We start from the raw sequence: 14813 nt of genomic DNA, 5'->3' as shown, positions 1-14813 counted from the left end.
CAAGTGTGGTCGTTATAGTGATGATAATCACCTGTAGTTTTAAGAACTTTTAAAAACTTGTAATGAAGCTCTGTCCTGATAAGCTTTCCCAAGACCTCAAAAATTGCGTTCCTGAATGCTTTCTCGGCCAGAATCAACTGGCTCTGGTGGGTTTTCCAGGCTGACACAGAAAGAAACCCATCTCACCATGACATGCCTCTAAAGGTACCCTACCTAAAATGCCAAAACACAGTCTCAGATGATAACAAAGAAAGGCAATTAGAAATATGTGCCATTTTCACTTGTTCCAAAAATACTTAGTACAACCTCTTGGGTGGACACCATCCTGCCAGACTGCGTTGGATGCTCTCAAACAAGCGTTTACCTCTGAGCCTGTACTAACTCATTCAGATCCAGTTCAGCCCTTTGTAGTACGTGTAGATGCCTCGGATAAGGCTGCGTTGCTACAGAAAGGGGCAGATGGCAAACTGCACTCTTGTGCTTACTTATCAAAAAATTTTACTGGAGCCGAAGTCAATTGGACTTTGGGTGATAAAGAGACTGGAGCTATCAAACAGGCTTTGTCGACATTGAGACACTGGCTGGAGGGTACTCCATGCCCGTACTCCATCATAAGAACTGTTATGATGTTCTTACATCATGAGAACCTAGCCTCGCTTAGCACCCCTGGTAAACTTTCCGCTAAGCAGCTCCGTTGGGCTTCTTTTCCTAGTTCAATTTTACCATTCATTTTTTCCCTGGCAAATCCAATCGGTTAGCGGATGCATTTTCCTGCCTTCTGGTGTCGGAGGAGGTGGAGGTACGACCGCCCAGAGGTGGGATCCAGCAGGTTCTCACAGGTTCCCAAGAGTAGGTTACTAATTATTTGTGTGTGCCGAGAGGGGGTTACTCATTGGTGATTTTGCCACGTGATTTTTGCCTTAGTTACGCCCCTCCTCCCAGCAGTAGCGCGCAGAACTTGAAGCAGTCTAGCAGGAGGTGCACCAGCGTGCGTGGCAGCATGCGCCTGCATGCATTCGTTTCCCGCCCATGGACCAGCGCAGCGGCTGTGTCCTTGCTACAGCCCCACCCCGGAATGCCCCGCCCCCGGAATGCCCAGCCATGCCCCCGTCGTGCCCCGCCCAGCCCCATTGGCGCTACACCACAGTTTGAATCCCACCACCATGGGAACCTGTTACTAAAATTTTTGGATCCCACCACTGCAACCGCCCCAAACTATACCTTCCTCTGCCCAGCTGGGATTGCAAGTTACCACCTGTTCTCAGACCTGCCCACCTGATGCTACGGCATCGACTTCCATAGTCCAACCTCCTGCAAGCCTTCTCTCCTCCTTTCTGGAGGCGGGCAAGGAACAATTCCCACTAGAAGAGGGCGACCCTCAGTTAACCTTACGTAATGGAATGTGGTGGAGGGGAGACCTGCTTTTCGTACCGCCCTCGCTTCACGTAGCTATTATCCAGCAAGGACACGATTCCAAAGCAGCAGGACACTTTGGTTTTGTAAAAAAGTTACACCTCCTCTAACGTCAATTTTGGTGGCTCACCATGCGCAAGGATATAGATGCTTATGTTAGAGGCTGTTCTGTTTGTGCCATGGCTAAAGGACATCCAGAGAAGCCCCAAGGGCTTCTGCAACCGATACCAGCCCCCAACCGTCCCTGGAAAGTAATTTCAATGGATTTTATCTTGGACTTGCCTGCCAGTCATGGCAAAACTGTTATTTGGATGGTGGTTGATTTGTTTTCCAAACAGGCCCACTTTATCCCTTGTGCTTCCATCCCCAGTGCTCCGAAATTAGCTAAGGTGTTTATCCAGCATATCTGTCGATTACATTCAGCCCCAGATAGGATTATTTCTGATTGGGGCAGCCAATTTGTTTCAAAATTCTGGAGGGAATTTTTACGTCTCCTGGGGGTGGAGCAAACTTTATCTTCAGTTTATCCCGCAGAGACAGACGGAGACAGATTTGAACAGACCAATCAGACACTAGAACAGTATCTCAGATGCTGCAGTATTGTATATACTTGTGTATAAGCTGACCTGTGTATAAGCCGAGGCACCTAATTTTACCACCAAAACCTGGGAAAACTTATTGACTCATGCATAAGTCCAGGGTGGGAAGCTGGGGTTTGAGGAAGCCCAGCCAGCCGGCAGGCAGAGGAAACTCCTTATTTGGGCAGTGACTCCCCCTGATGTCACTGCCCAAATAAGGAGCTCCCTCTGCCTGCCAGCTGGCTGGGCTTCCTCAAACCCAGCTGGAGGCAGAGGGAGCTCCTTATTTGGGCAGTGACTCCCCCTGACTCCCCTCCTCTGCCTCCTGGCTGGGGTTTGAGGAAGCCTAGCCAGTAGGGGTGCCTCAGGGTTCCCCCTTCACCCTCAGAGGAGGGCAGCAACAAGCGGCTTGTGCAGCCACAGGGAAGTCATCCCGGGCCATGCCCCCAGCCTCAGCAGAGGCCTGAAGAGCCCGCTGGCTGCAGGGGTTTCCCCTTCGCCCTCCGGGAAGGGCAGCAACAAGCGCTTGTGATTGCTGGTAAGCGGTGACTCATGTATAAGCCAGGGGTGTATTCTTCAGCCTTAAAACAGGGCTGAAAAACTCGGCTTGTACGCGAGTATATACGGTAATTATCAACCAGATAATTAGGTAGATCTGTTGCCATATGCTAAATATGTTTACAATAATGCAGTCCACAGCAGCACTGGGAATACCCCCTTTGAAGCAGTCTTGGGACAATTAGGCAAGCCCTTACCTTTTCTGGGTCAGTCTACTGTGGGCCCCCCAGAATTGCAGGAATGGATCCAGCAGATTGTAGATGGCTGGGATCCCATTCTCAGAGCTCTGCAGAAAGCAAAGGATGCTCACAAAAAACAGGTTGACAAGCATCATCGCCCCCTTGTGTTGGATGTGGAAGATATGGTTTTTCTCTCTACCAAAAATCTTACAAACATTCAGAAACTGGGACACAAATACATTGGTCCTTTTCCTGTTGTTCACAAAATTATTGTGGTGACAGTACAACTGAAGCTGCCTAAGGCTCTATGTAAAATACACCCTATTTTTCATTGCAGCCTCCTGAAAAAAGCCCGACGTCTGGCGCCCTACATCTCCTCCTCCTCCTCCTCCTCTAACTCTGATTGATGGGGCCACACATTATGAAATCCAAGATATATTGGACTCTCACATCTATCGCAATCGTTTGCAGTATCTAATCTCACAGAAGGGTTATTCTCCAGGACAGAATGAGTGGGTGGTTAAAGGAGGTTCTGACACTTGCATTCGAGCTCCCAAATTAATTAGGGCTTTCACCGAGACTTTCCCACCAAACCAAGAGGAAGGCCTTAGAGGGAGCTGAACTGGCATGATGGGGCTGTTAGAAAGTGGGGAATTTGCTTTTGCTTATGCAGGAGCAGTGTTATCATGTCTAACTGTGGCCTTGGAGTTCTGTTGCTGGGAAGAGACTCCAGGCTGTCAGGACTGCAACTCCCAGCATGCACCGGCTCCCGCCTTTTTCCAAAAAGAGCGGGAAAGTAAACTGAGAAGCTACATCCCACCGGAGACTGGGCGGGGGAAAAAAGCTGATTGGTTGTTGTTGAGTTCAGAAATAAATACTGGAACTGAAGACACGAATCCTCAGTTCCAGCACCCTGTAGTTAGGGCGACATAAATCAATAAAGTTGCTTTTCTAGCGTTAGCTTTGTCTGAGTGTGTTCAGCTTACATTGTGCTGGAACTCACTCTTATTGTTCAACCACGTGCCCAGACTTCCTATAGGCATGGCTGGGTCAGGAGAACCTATGCCTGCTATCCCAGACTCTCCCCAGCAGGACGAGGGACCCCTGGTGAGGCAGCCTACACCTGAACAAGCGGGTGTGACACCCCCCCACCATTCGTCCTGGACTAGGGTCGGCACCCTCCATGAAGACATGGATGGAGAACAAGCTTGGAGACATTCCTAGCCAATCCCCAAGCACTGGGGAGAGAATCGAGCCATGAGGCGGACAAACAGTGGCGCGCTTACGAGGCACTGCGATTCCGGACAGAGGAGGTCACCCAGGAGAGGGACCTGCTACAATCCGACCTTTCGGACCATCAGCAGCAAGTGGCTTAACGGGAAAGGGAGAGAACAGCTCTCGAGCCCTCCACAACTGCGGAGGGGGTTGAGGAGGACAGCGCGGAAGGCTGAGAGCCGAGCTGCGCTCCCCACTGGGGCAGCTAGCCAACCTTACACAGGACCGCAGTCCCTACCACCAGGGTGACAGGTTAGTCACCGCAGGGTGGAGCACTCCAAACTACCGACGAGGCCCTGTGTCCCAGGGAGGCCTCGGAAAAGTTTTTAGGTGGACTTTAATGGGAATCCAGATGAACTTGCCTTTTTCTTGATCCAAGTGGGTTTGTACATGGAGGTCCATTGTAGCAGCTTCTACTCGAACTGGGAGAGACTGTTCAAGATCAGGACCCGGCTCCAGGGCAAGGCGGCTAATTGGCTAGTGGGACTAGTAGAGGAAGATGTGCTGGAAATCTACAACCTAAAACGGTTCCTGCTGGTCCTTCGACAGAGGTTCAAGGTGGAAGAGAAGGCTCGGGGCAAACTACAACGCCTATGACAAGAGCCGCTCGGTCAGCGAGTTCGCCTCTGACTTCCGCAGGCTAGCCAGCCACTTGCATGGGTAGCCTGAGTTGGTCCTGGTCCAGCTCTTCAAGGATGCTCTTCACCCCAAGGGTACTACAATGGGCCCTGATCCACGGCGACCCTAAGACATTAATGGAATGGATCAGGCGGGCAGAGGATACCGAGATACGGATCTGGCAAGTGAAGCAGTCGGAACAATGGTGGAACCGCACCCAATGCCAGCTGCTCCGGACGCCAGAGAAGGCCATGGACAATGAGAAGACACGAGTGGGGCCCCCTGAATCTGCTCGCACCTGCAGCCGCTTGGGCCTGTGCTTGCACTGTGGAGAAGGCGGCCACCTAATCACGTCTTTCCCTGGTCGTCGCACTGCAGCAACTGCTTCTGGAACCAAGGGCATGCAGCACTCGGGAACCCCTGCAAAAGGTTCCCAATGACCCCGCCCTGCAGCAGCCAGTGCCACCCTTAACCTGGCTGCCCAAGGTTGCCCAAGGCCCAAGGCCGAAGACTTGAACGACTTTGAGGCGTTGGACACCCAGGACTATGGTGCACTGGCGGGAAACGACAACAACCTGGCTTAAGGAGCGCCGGCAGCCAGGTCGTCCCAGCAGGTGCCAAAGAGCGGGTGAGTGCTTTCTTCACCAAGCCCATTGTCATATCAGTCACTCTTTCCCTCCCGGGGTCTCAGACCCATACCCATGCTGAGGCTCTCATTGACTCGGGTGGCTTGAGGTGCCTGATCCAACCTGATTTGGTGGCGGTGTTATGACTCGGATGCATTAAACTGAAACGGCTGCTCCGGTTTGGACAGATGGATGGCACTGTGCTGGGGGGGCTTTCCACCCAAAAGTCGGAGCCGGTGTTTGTATCGTTTGCGGGGCACAGCGAGCAATGGTCGTAGTGGCCAAGTTGGGCAGCTATCCCCTAGTGTTAGGTATGCCCTGGTTAGCTCACCACAACCCGGACATCAGGTGGTCAGAACATGTTGTTCACATCTTCACCCCTCCCAGCAGGGCCCTGCCAGATTCCACAGCTCCTCTCCCGGCCCATTCCAGTGATGGCAAGCAGCTTTTGGCAGGTTTCCTGACTGTGCCACCACCTTGCGCCTCCGCCCTCCAGGGCCCTATCGTGACCTCGCTACGGCCTTCAACGAGGGGGAGTGCAACCGCCTGCCACCCCACTGCAGCTCCAACTGCTCGATCAAACTGGTCCCGAAGGGCCCAACTTCCCAAGGGGAAACTGTACCAGATAAGCCCCCGTGAACTGGCGGCGCTGCGGGAGTTCGTCAACAAGAACTTGGCAAGTGGCTTCATTAGAGCTGCCAAGTCTCACATGGGGGCCCCCGTCCTTTTCCGCAAAAAGGATGGCTCCCTCCGCCTCGGTACGGACTACAGAGGCCTGAATGCAGTGTCCCTGAACAACAAGTCCCCTTCCCTTCATCAAAGACTTGTTGGGGCACCTCTCCAAGGGTAAGGTGTTCACCAAACTGGATTTGTGGGAGGCGTATTTTCAGGTCTGCATTGCTGAGGGACAGGAACACCTCACTGCTGTCAATACCCCCCCTGGCCAGTTTGAGTACCGCATGATGCCATTCGGCCTCAGTGGGGCCCCCAAGGTGTTTATGAATGTCATTAACGAGCTCCTCCACGACCTGTTGTTTAAGGGGGTGGTCGTATATTTGGATGATGTGCTGACCTATTCTGAGACCGTTCAGGCACACATCAAGCTGGTGCATGAGGTGCTGCACCACCTCATACGACACGAATTCTATGCCAAGCTTTCCAAATGCGAGTTCCATCAGGAACGGGTGGACTTTTGGGCTACCGCATCTTGGGGCGGGGGATTGACCCGAGCAAGGTTCAGGCTGTTGTGGACTGGGTGGCCCCATGCACATGCAGACAACTACAGTCCTTTTGGGGGTTTGCGAACTTCTACAGGGACTTCATCCCTGACTTCGCCAGGGTAGCCCTTCCCCTCACTGACCTCCTCCACACCAAAGGTACTGGGCCTGGTGGGGCCAGGCCAGGGTCGTCCCTTGCCTGGACGGCGGAGTGCCAGGTGGCATTCTAGGCATTCAAGGGGATTTTCACCTCGGAACCGATGTTGGTAAATGCGGACCTCAGCAAATGTGGACCCCAGTAAATAATTTATTCTTCATGTCAACGCTGAGGCGCACGTATGAAACGCTGCAGCTACAAACAGAAGAGGTCACTCGTAAAAGGGACCAACTAAAATCCGACCTCTCGGCCCTTCAGCAGCAAGTGGCTTACTTAATGGCTGAACAGGAAAAGGAGAAAGCAGTTCTCAAGGCCCCTACTGCTGAGGAGGAAGTTGTAGAGGACAGAGTATTGAGGGTGAGGTGAGAACTGAACTGCATTCCCTGCGGAGACAGCTGGCTGATCTACACAAGATCGTAGCCCCTACTGCCGGAGTGGCAGGCGGGACGTCACGGAGGGGGATGCCCTAAACCACCTACAAGGGTGTAACCTCCAGAGGGGACCCCGGAAGAGTTTTAAAGAAGACTTTGATGGGGATCCCGATGAGCTCGGCTTCTTCCTAATTCAGGTGGGCTCGTACATGGAAATCCACGGAAAATGGATGGGCTCGTACATGGAAATCCACGGAAATCCATGGAAATTATATCTTGGAACATTGCAGATGATGCTGTTCTAGTATTGAGAACTCCAGTTGGGATGCGGAGGGCATTATCCAGGCCCTGCGGGACTTAGAGCAGTTCCACAGGGCCTGCAAGACAGAGTTGTTCTGTCGGGTTTTTGGGGAGGTCAGCCGTTGAGGGTTCCATTCCTTGCGCTCCAAATTCTATTCCTGGAGCACACACTATAGTCTAACCGCCCTGGTATTATTGCATGTGTTATTATCTGATTTTAGAGTCAAAGTTGGTGTTGTTATCTTATGTTCACTTGATGTTTTAATTGGAATTTCAGTATGACTATATTTTATTGTTTTAATGATTGTACACCACTCAAAGCGCTCTGGGGATGGGGAGGTATATTAAATGTGAATGATAAGTAAATTAAATAAATATATTACAGATACAAATACTATACACAGAAAAAAATTTACATGGGAAATTTCATCCAATCATTGTAACAGTGTAAAACAGTAATATACAGTAAGTGGTTAAGTAAAAGTGGTTAAGTAAAGGAGTAAGTGGTTAAGTAAAGGAGGTTATGGTTAAGTATCACCAAAATACAGTTTCAAGTTTACATTGCTACAATAAATTAGATGACATTTCCCATGTAATATTTTTCTGTGTCCCATATCATATTTTTCTATTTGTATCTGTAAGATACAATTTTTTGAAACAAGTAAAATTGGCATATATTTAACCTATAAGGCTCTTCGCAGCCTGGGGCCTTCATATCTCAGGGACCCCTATCTTCATATCTCAGATTTTTTAAACAATCTTTTAATTTTATTTTGTAAAAAACTGCACATTTGTTGAGATACAATTAAATACTATAATTCTCTTAAATAGATCATTATGAATTTAAGAAGAACAGAGGAAAGAACATATTATCTGTTACAAGTGATGTAAACTATGTGTCTTAACATTTGTTATTTAGAATCTACCTAGTCATTAACCTTAATATATAAATTACAACAATATAACATCTTAACTATACAATGTTACATTATAACTATCTATAGCATTATAACTATATGATATGTTACGGAGATAAAAAAGTTCATAGAACAAGGAAGGAAGTCATCATATATCTCTGTGTTAATACGTATATCCTACACTTCAAGTATTATTGCTCTATTTTGAGGATCAGAGCTATATAAATATCTTAGCAAGGGATCCCAAATTTTGAAGTAGGATTCAAGACACTCTTTATGAAGAAGAGTTGTAAGTTTATCAGCTATTCAAATTGGCACATATTTCTAATTGCCTTTCTTTGTTAAAGTCTTAGATTGTGCTTGGATGTTTTAGTGTGACTATACCTCCCTCTAGTGGTACACTATTAATGCCTCTGAAGGTGCCAGCCATAGATGTAGGCAAAACGTTAGGAGCAAAACTACCGGACCACAGCCACACAGCCTGGAAAACCCAGAACAGCCACCTTGAACTAGAAAACTTCATCTGAAATATCAAATTTATTCTGAAGAATAATTCATACCTGGGGACTCCACAGTTACAGAGTAAAAACAGCCTAAAAAGCAGGCTTGGTTTTTCTCAAGGCAGAGACATTCACAACCACAACAGCTATTCTGCCACAGGAAATGGAAGGAGCAGGAAGGGAGAGCCAGTTCAGAGTGGCTCTTTGGGCTCAGCACTCCCCAGCTGGGAAGATGAAGAATCCAGCTGCACCACAGAGTCAGAAGCCAGTTTAGTGGTCTCTCTTGCAACCCCACCCAAATGCTTCAACTGGTATTTCTTGAAGTGCTACATGTGCATGTATCAGTTCATCCACACATTCCCCCTTTCTTGGAAAAGTTCATCTCTAAAATAAAGCACAGATCCGCTGAAGGTAACTTGGTGAACCAAAAACACCTGTCAATCAGTGCCGCTAACAGCTGGAATGATGATAAATTTAGAGAACTGTGTCCCCCCCCACACACACACACACCTGGGGAGACACAGCACATTGAGACAGTGGGGGCTCCTTCAAAGAAGGCGTGCTGCTCTAAAAACAAAAGTTATGTCAGTTTTCAAACACCTCCCCTTCCAAAATGCAATGACCCAAACTGGAAGCATTTCAAAGTCCACTTTTTGATTCCTGCATTCTGGAATTTAGGTGCCTGGCTTATAGATTAATAGTTTTGTTAGTCCTCTAAACTCTACAAGGTCATCTGGTCGTGGCCCACCCATCCTGGAGGAGAGGGTTAGGGAGGGGAAGTGGGGAAGAGATGCCAATTTCTCTTCCTCTCCCTTGTCCTTTAACTGACGCTTACAGGTTCTCAGCATTCCTTCTGGAGCCTATTTATAGTTCTAATTAGGCTGTTCTGAGGGATTAATATGTTTACCTTTGGCTAATTTACAAAGCAGTATTTGGGGGCGGGGTATACTTAGGGAGCCTGCTAAGTAGGTGGCTCTGTTTTACCACTGTCTTTATCCCCATGGGCCAGCCCTTATTACATCATGTGACCTCATGCATTCTATTTGGGTGTAAATATGGCTGCTCTACAAAGAGGATGGCGAGGAGTCCAGAGCCAAAACCTGCTTTCAACAGGAACATACAAAATGTTTTGCTACCCCAAGTATGGCAGATACCAATTTGTTCTTGAAGATGCCAAATGATGCCATATCAAAGGTCTTCTTCCCAGCCTCAGCTCCATTTTCATCAGGGACACCAACCTCTAGGTCGTTATGCTCCCCTTCCACCCCACATCTTAGAACACGCATCCAAGCCGGGATATTTATGAATACTATATATATATATATATATATATATATATATATATATATATATGTGAGATATGTTTCTGATATATTAATGTTAACAGATATATGGTGTGGCACAGGATAAAATAGGCTAAAAGCAAGCCTAAGAAATGGCAAACAGTCAGTAGAAAATAAATATACTCATTTGCTCCTTGATGCCCACACCCAAGCCAGAGCTACAGTTGATAGAGTTGTAAATGTGAACTATCCCTTGAATTGAGATGCTGCAGCCTTCCTTCCCTTCAGCTGTTCCTAAAGCCTCCTAAGTGCTCCCATCCCTGATTTAATCTCGCTGCCTCAGCAAAATTACAACAGCCAGAGACTCACTCTGCCGGCCACCTATTCAAGGTGTTTCTAATGTAATCAGAGAACAATTGGCTACCAATCCCCTGGGTTTAGAACAATAGATAGAGCTGCTAATTAGCTCAGCCCTGCAACCCAGCACAGATGCAAGAAACGAAACCTAATGCAAAGGGTCTCTTTTCCTGCCAAACCAGCAATCCACCCTATAAAAGTCCTGCTCACCTTAAACTCAGTGCTCATTTCTAATCTGAACCTCCCTTGGTCAAGTTGGTATGAAACACGATATCGTCCTTCTACGGGATGTCTATGCTGGCATAGAGTCCCTGCCTTCTACTTCGTCTGCTGCATTGGAACCATTAGGTAACGTATCACCCTGCTGCCTCCCAATTCCCTTTCTATCATCCAAATCTATCTTTCCCACCTTTTTATATCTCTAGGAACTTATATGTATGTGCCTCCATATCTTCCTGTATGTTTGCTTGAAACCAAATTTATATAAACGTTTTAAACTTAATTTGGACTTCTTGTGTTACTTTGCGGAACGGTCCTTGCCAATTTTCCCGTATACATAGTCTCAAAGGTCCCAGCCTAGCCTCCTCTCACATCGCCAAGCTAAGTTGTTCCTTCCCCAAAAGCTCTGCCAAGCTAAGTTGCTCTCCCCAAAACACTGCCAAGCTGAGATATTTCCCCATTGCTACTTTGAGAAAGATATTCATACTGTTAGCCTATTAACAAGGTGGTCAATGGAGATCTCCTGGGATTATAAATGGTCTCCAGGCAACAAAGATCAGTTCCCTTGGAGAAAAATGGCTGCTTTGAAAGGTAGACTGCATGGCATTACATCCCAGTGAAGTCCCTCTCTCCCCAAGCCCCACCCTCCTCAGGCTCCCCTCCCAAAACCTCCAGGGGCTTTCCCTTGTTCTGGCATTCCAAGGCCACCTCTGCTTTGGGCTGCTGCCAGAGAAGATCGTCCCACTGAGTCTCCAGAAGTCTCGCATGAAGTCATGGGGGTGTGCAGCACGTCCTAGCTAGCTGGGCATCAAACTATACTTCCCATAGTGGCTAAGTTTGTTCACCACCACCCAAGGCCTCCTGACACCCACTGCTATTCTCGGCTTATACAGGATCCTATCCACCACCCTGACCCCAGGTTTTGCTAGGCTTTGGAGCCTTGTTTTGCAACCCTCAGCATTGCCAATGAGTCTAAAATGGGGCCACATAAAATGTGACTCACAAATCCAGTGGAAGGATCCAAGTGCAGTCTATATCTGACCCATCACTACATAAAAGATCACACATTCTGCATTTGGAATGTTCTACAGCAACCAGGTTTGATTCCCTGCTCCTCCACATGAAGCCTGCTGGGTGACCTTGGTCCAGTCTCAGAACTCTCTTGGCCCATGCAGAGGCAGGCAGTGGCAAACCGCTTCAGAACGTCTCTTGACTCACAAACCCTACGGGGTTCTCCACAATCAGCTGTGACTTGACACCAAGCAATCTACTGCTGTAATTAACCATTTCTTGTGATTGGGAAATTCTGGTTGCCTTAAAACTTCATGCGAAGAGGCCTTGCCTGTGATGCGCAGCCCTTTTGCCTTTAGTGTGCTATTACTTGTGCCTGTTTTACACACACGGGACATTTTTCTGGTCAAAAAAGGGAACCAAAAGCCTCCAGTCCTACAGCGCTTCATACAAGAAGTGGAACTACTGGGTCATTCAAAGTGTCTCACTGAAAACACCTGTCGATGCCCTCATGGAAAAGGGGCATGGAAAAGAAAGAAGAAACAGGCAGCTTCGACACAAGTGATCTGTCCCAAGTTCAAGGCCTTTGGAAAGCAGGTTTTTCCCGCTGCCCCACAGCATGTCGATGTATTCCTGCACCTTCTGAGGTTTCTCTAGCTGTGCTCCTGCTTTGTTCTGGGAGCATTTTGGGGGAGTCCACAGTGAAGCCTGCATGGCTGCTGTGTGGGTAGGAAAAGTCATATTTTCTGCCCGCTCGACAGTCATTTACTCTGACCCTGCTGGTGCCACTTCCTCCATCTCATCATCAGAAATCAGCACCAGAATATTGTTATTTCCATTCACCAAATTGTAAAAACAAGCGTAACTATTCTCAGCTTTCGTTTTAAAAAGGTCAGTCACCATCCTCTTCCCTTGTAGAGATATTAGGAAAAGGGCATCTCTCCACAAGGGAAAGGGCTAGAGACTTGCTTTTTTAATGAAAGCTGAGAATTCACAGAATCTGTTACACCTGCTATTGCAATGGCAGATCAATACAACAATAATCTAATGCAGTTTTTAAAAACATTTACAAAAGCCCTGGTGATCCCGGAGAGGGGGAGCTTTAACTTTTCTGACTTTCTCCCTACATGTCTTGGCTATTTGTTCAAACTCCTCTTTAGTAATTTCCCCCCTTTTCCATTTCTTGTACATGTCCCTCACATGTCTTAGCTCACTTGAGAGTTCTTTAGACATCCATCCTGGTTTCTTTAGACACCTTAATAGCAAACAGGAATGGAACTAGCGTGCCAAGTATAAATGACAGGAACGAACAAACCGAATTGGCACACTAACCTGGACTTATATGTTCATCACAATTATAATAAATGATTCAAACATCCGTTTGTACAAAGTTATTTCAATTATTCTTCATGTAACTGATAACACAATTATCCTAACACTAACCCTATTCTAATCTCATATTCATGAAAGTCATAAAGTGCAATACATTTATATAAAGTGCCAGTGTCAATGAAACATCATCAATATACAATTTTCATAATATCCTTATATGTATACACCAACAATTCTTTGTAGTTGTCTTCAGAAAATGATTGTTAATTCTCATCACATTAATTGTCAAGTGTATATCAAAAAGTCCATATGAGACTTCAAATTGATAAATTCCAAAATATATTTACATATCCATTTTCATATGATTCCCATATGGAACTCCACAAAGGAGCTAGTATATCCTGTGCCTTAAGTCCATACACAGATGGTATATTGAAAATGAGAATCCTGCATAGAATCGCACCACGCGTCTGAATCCGTTTTCGAAGGTATCTTCCTCAGTATACCAATTCTCAATAACTTGATTTCTTCCTGGGGTTAACATTTTTATAAAGTGTCATCCTTCCCCTAGATGATAATGTTTCATTGACACATCACGTATTGCACTTTATGACTTTCATGAATATGAGATTAGAATAGGGTTAGTGTTAGGATAATTGTGTTATCAGTTACATGAAGAATAATTGAAATAACTTTGTACAAACGGATGTTTGAATCATTTATTATAATTGTGATGAACATATAAGTCCAGGTTAGTGTGCCAATTCGGTTTGTTCATTCCTGTTCTTAAGACACCTCCCATTAATTATGCTCATTAGAACTGTTTGAAATTGTGCCCTCAAGAATTCACTTTTAAGAAACTCCCATCCATCTTGTCCTCCTTTCTCTTTTAGGATTCTTAACCATAGGATCACACCCAGTAGTTGCTTAAGTTTACTAAAATCAGCTTTCTTAAAGTCTAGAACTTGTGCCCAACTGGACTTGGCATCCCCTTTCCATTGTAGAACGAACTCCAGGAGAACATGGTCACTCCCTCATCAGGACCCATTAATCAGATTATCATTGTTGGTTAGGAGCAGGTCTAAAATAGCCGATCCCCTTATTGCCTCATCCACCTTCTGGACCATGAAACTGTCTGCAAGGCAGGTGAGGAAATTGTTGGACCTGGTAGTCTTGGCAGAGTTTGACTCCCAGAAAATATCCGGATGATTGAAATCTCCCATTACTATTATTTCTCTTCTTTGTGCACGTTTGGTCATCTGCTCCAGGAAGGCATCATCCAACTCTTCAATCTGGCTTGGGGGTCTGTACTAGACTCCTCACAATGAGATCATTGTTGTTTTTATCCCCCTTAATCTTTTACCCAGATGCTCTTAACCTGGTTTCCAGGATTTAAGTCATGGGCCTGCTCACAGGTGTAACCATCCCTGACATATAGTGCTATTCCACCACCTTTCCTAGTTGATCTATTTCTCTGGAATAGGTTGTACCCCTCAATTATTACATTCCAGTCATGAGATTCATCCCACCAGGTTTCATGATGCCTATTATATCACAATTATTATGGTGTGTTAAAAGTTCCAGTTCATCCTGTTTATTACCCATGCTTTGTGCATTAGTGTAGAGACATCTAAGGCTTTGGTTCATGATTAAAAGGAAGGGATAATTGTCAGTGGGCTTGACAACTCTTCTCAGCCTCTCTGAGACATCACGGATTTTTGCTCCAGGGAGACAGCAGATCTCTTGATACAGCCTATCAGGCCTGCAAATTGCTGCTTCTGTTTAGCAGGGAGTCACCACCACAAATCTCCTCTGGGGTTTTGCAGGGGACATTTCATGGGTTGAACCTTCTGTCACTTGTGCCTTCTCTGAGAGCTGAGTCTGTTCCTCCTGTGCCTGTTC

The 14813-nt window shown here is 46.7% G+C and overlaps 1 protein-coding gene across 5 annotated transcripts in view; it reads right to left on the bottom strand.

Moving 5' to 3' along the window:
- Positions 1-14813, bottom strand: part of JAKMIP1 (janus kinase and microtubule interacting protein 1) — a 131605-nt gene that overhangs the window by 49820 nt on the left and 66972 nt on the right. The gene's annotated exons all lie outside the window — the stretch shown is intronic.

This window comes from Sphaerodactylus townsendi, linkage group LG10 (genome assembly GCF_021028975.2).
Source record: "Sphaerodactylus townsendi isolate TG3544 linkage group LG10, MPM_Stown_v2.3, whole genome shotgun sequence".
Lineage (NCBI taxonomy): Eukaryota > Metazoa > Chordata > Lepidosauria > Squamata > Sphaerodactylidae > Sphaerodactylus > Sphaerodactylus townsendi.
The sequence above is the reverse complement of the archived record's forward strand: the minus strand, read 5'-3'. Positions and strand labels throughout refer to the sequence as shown.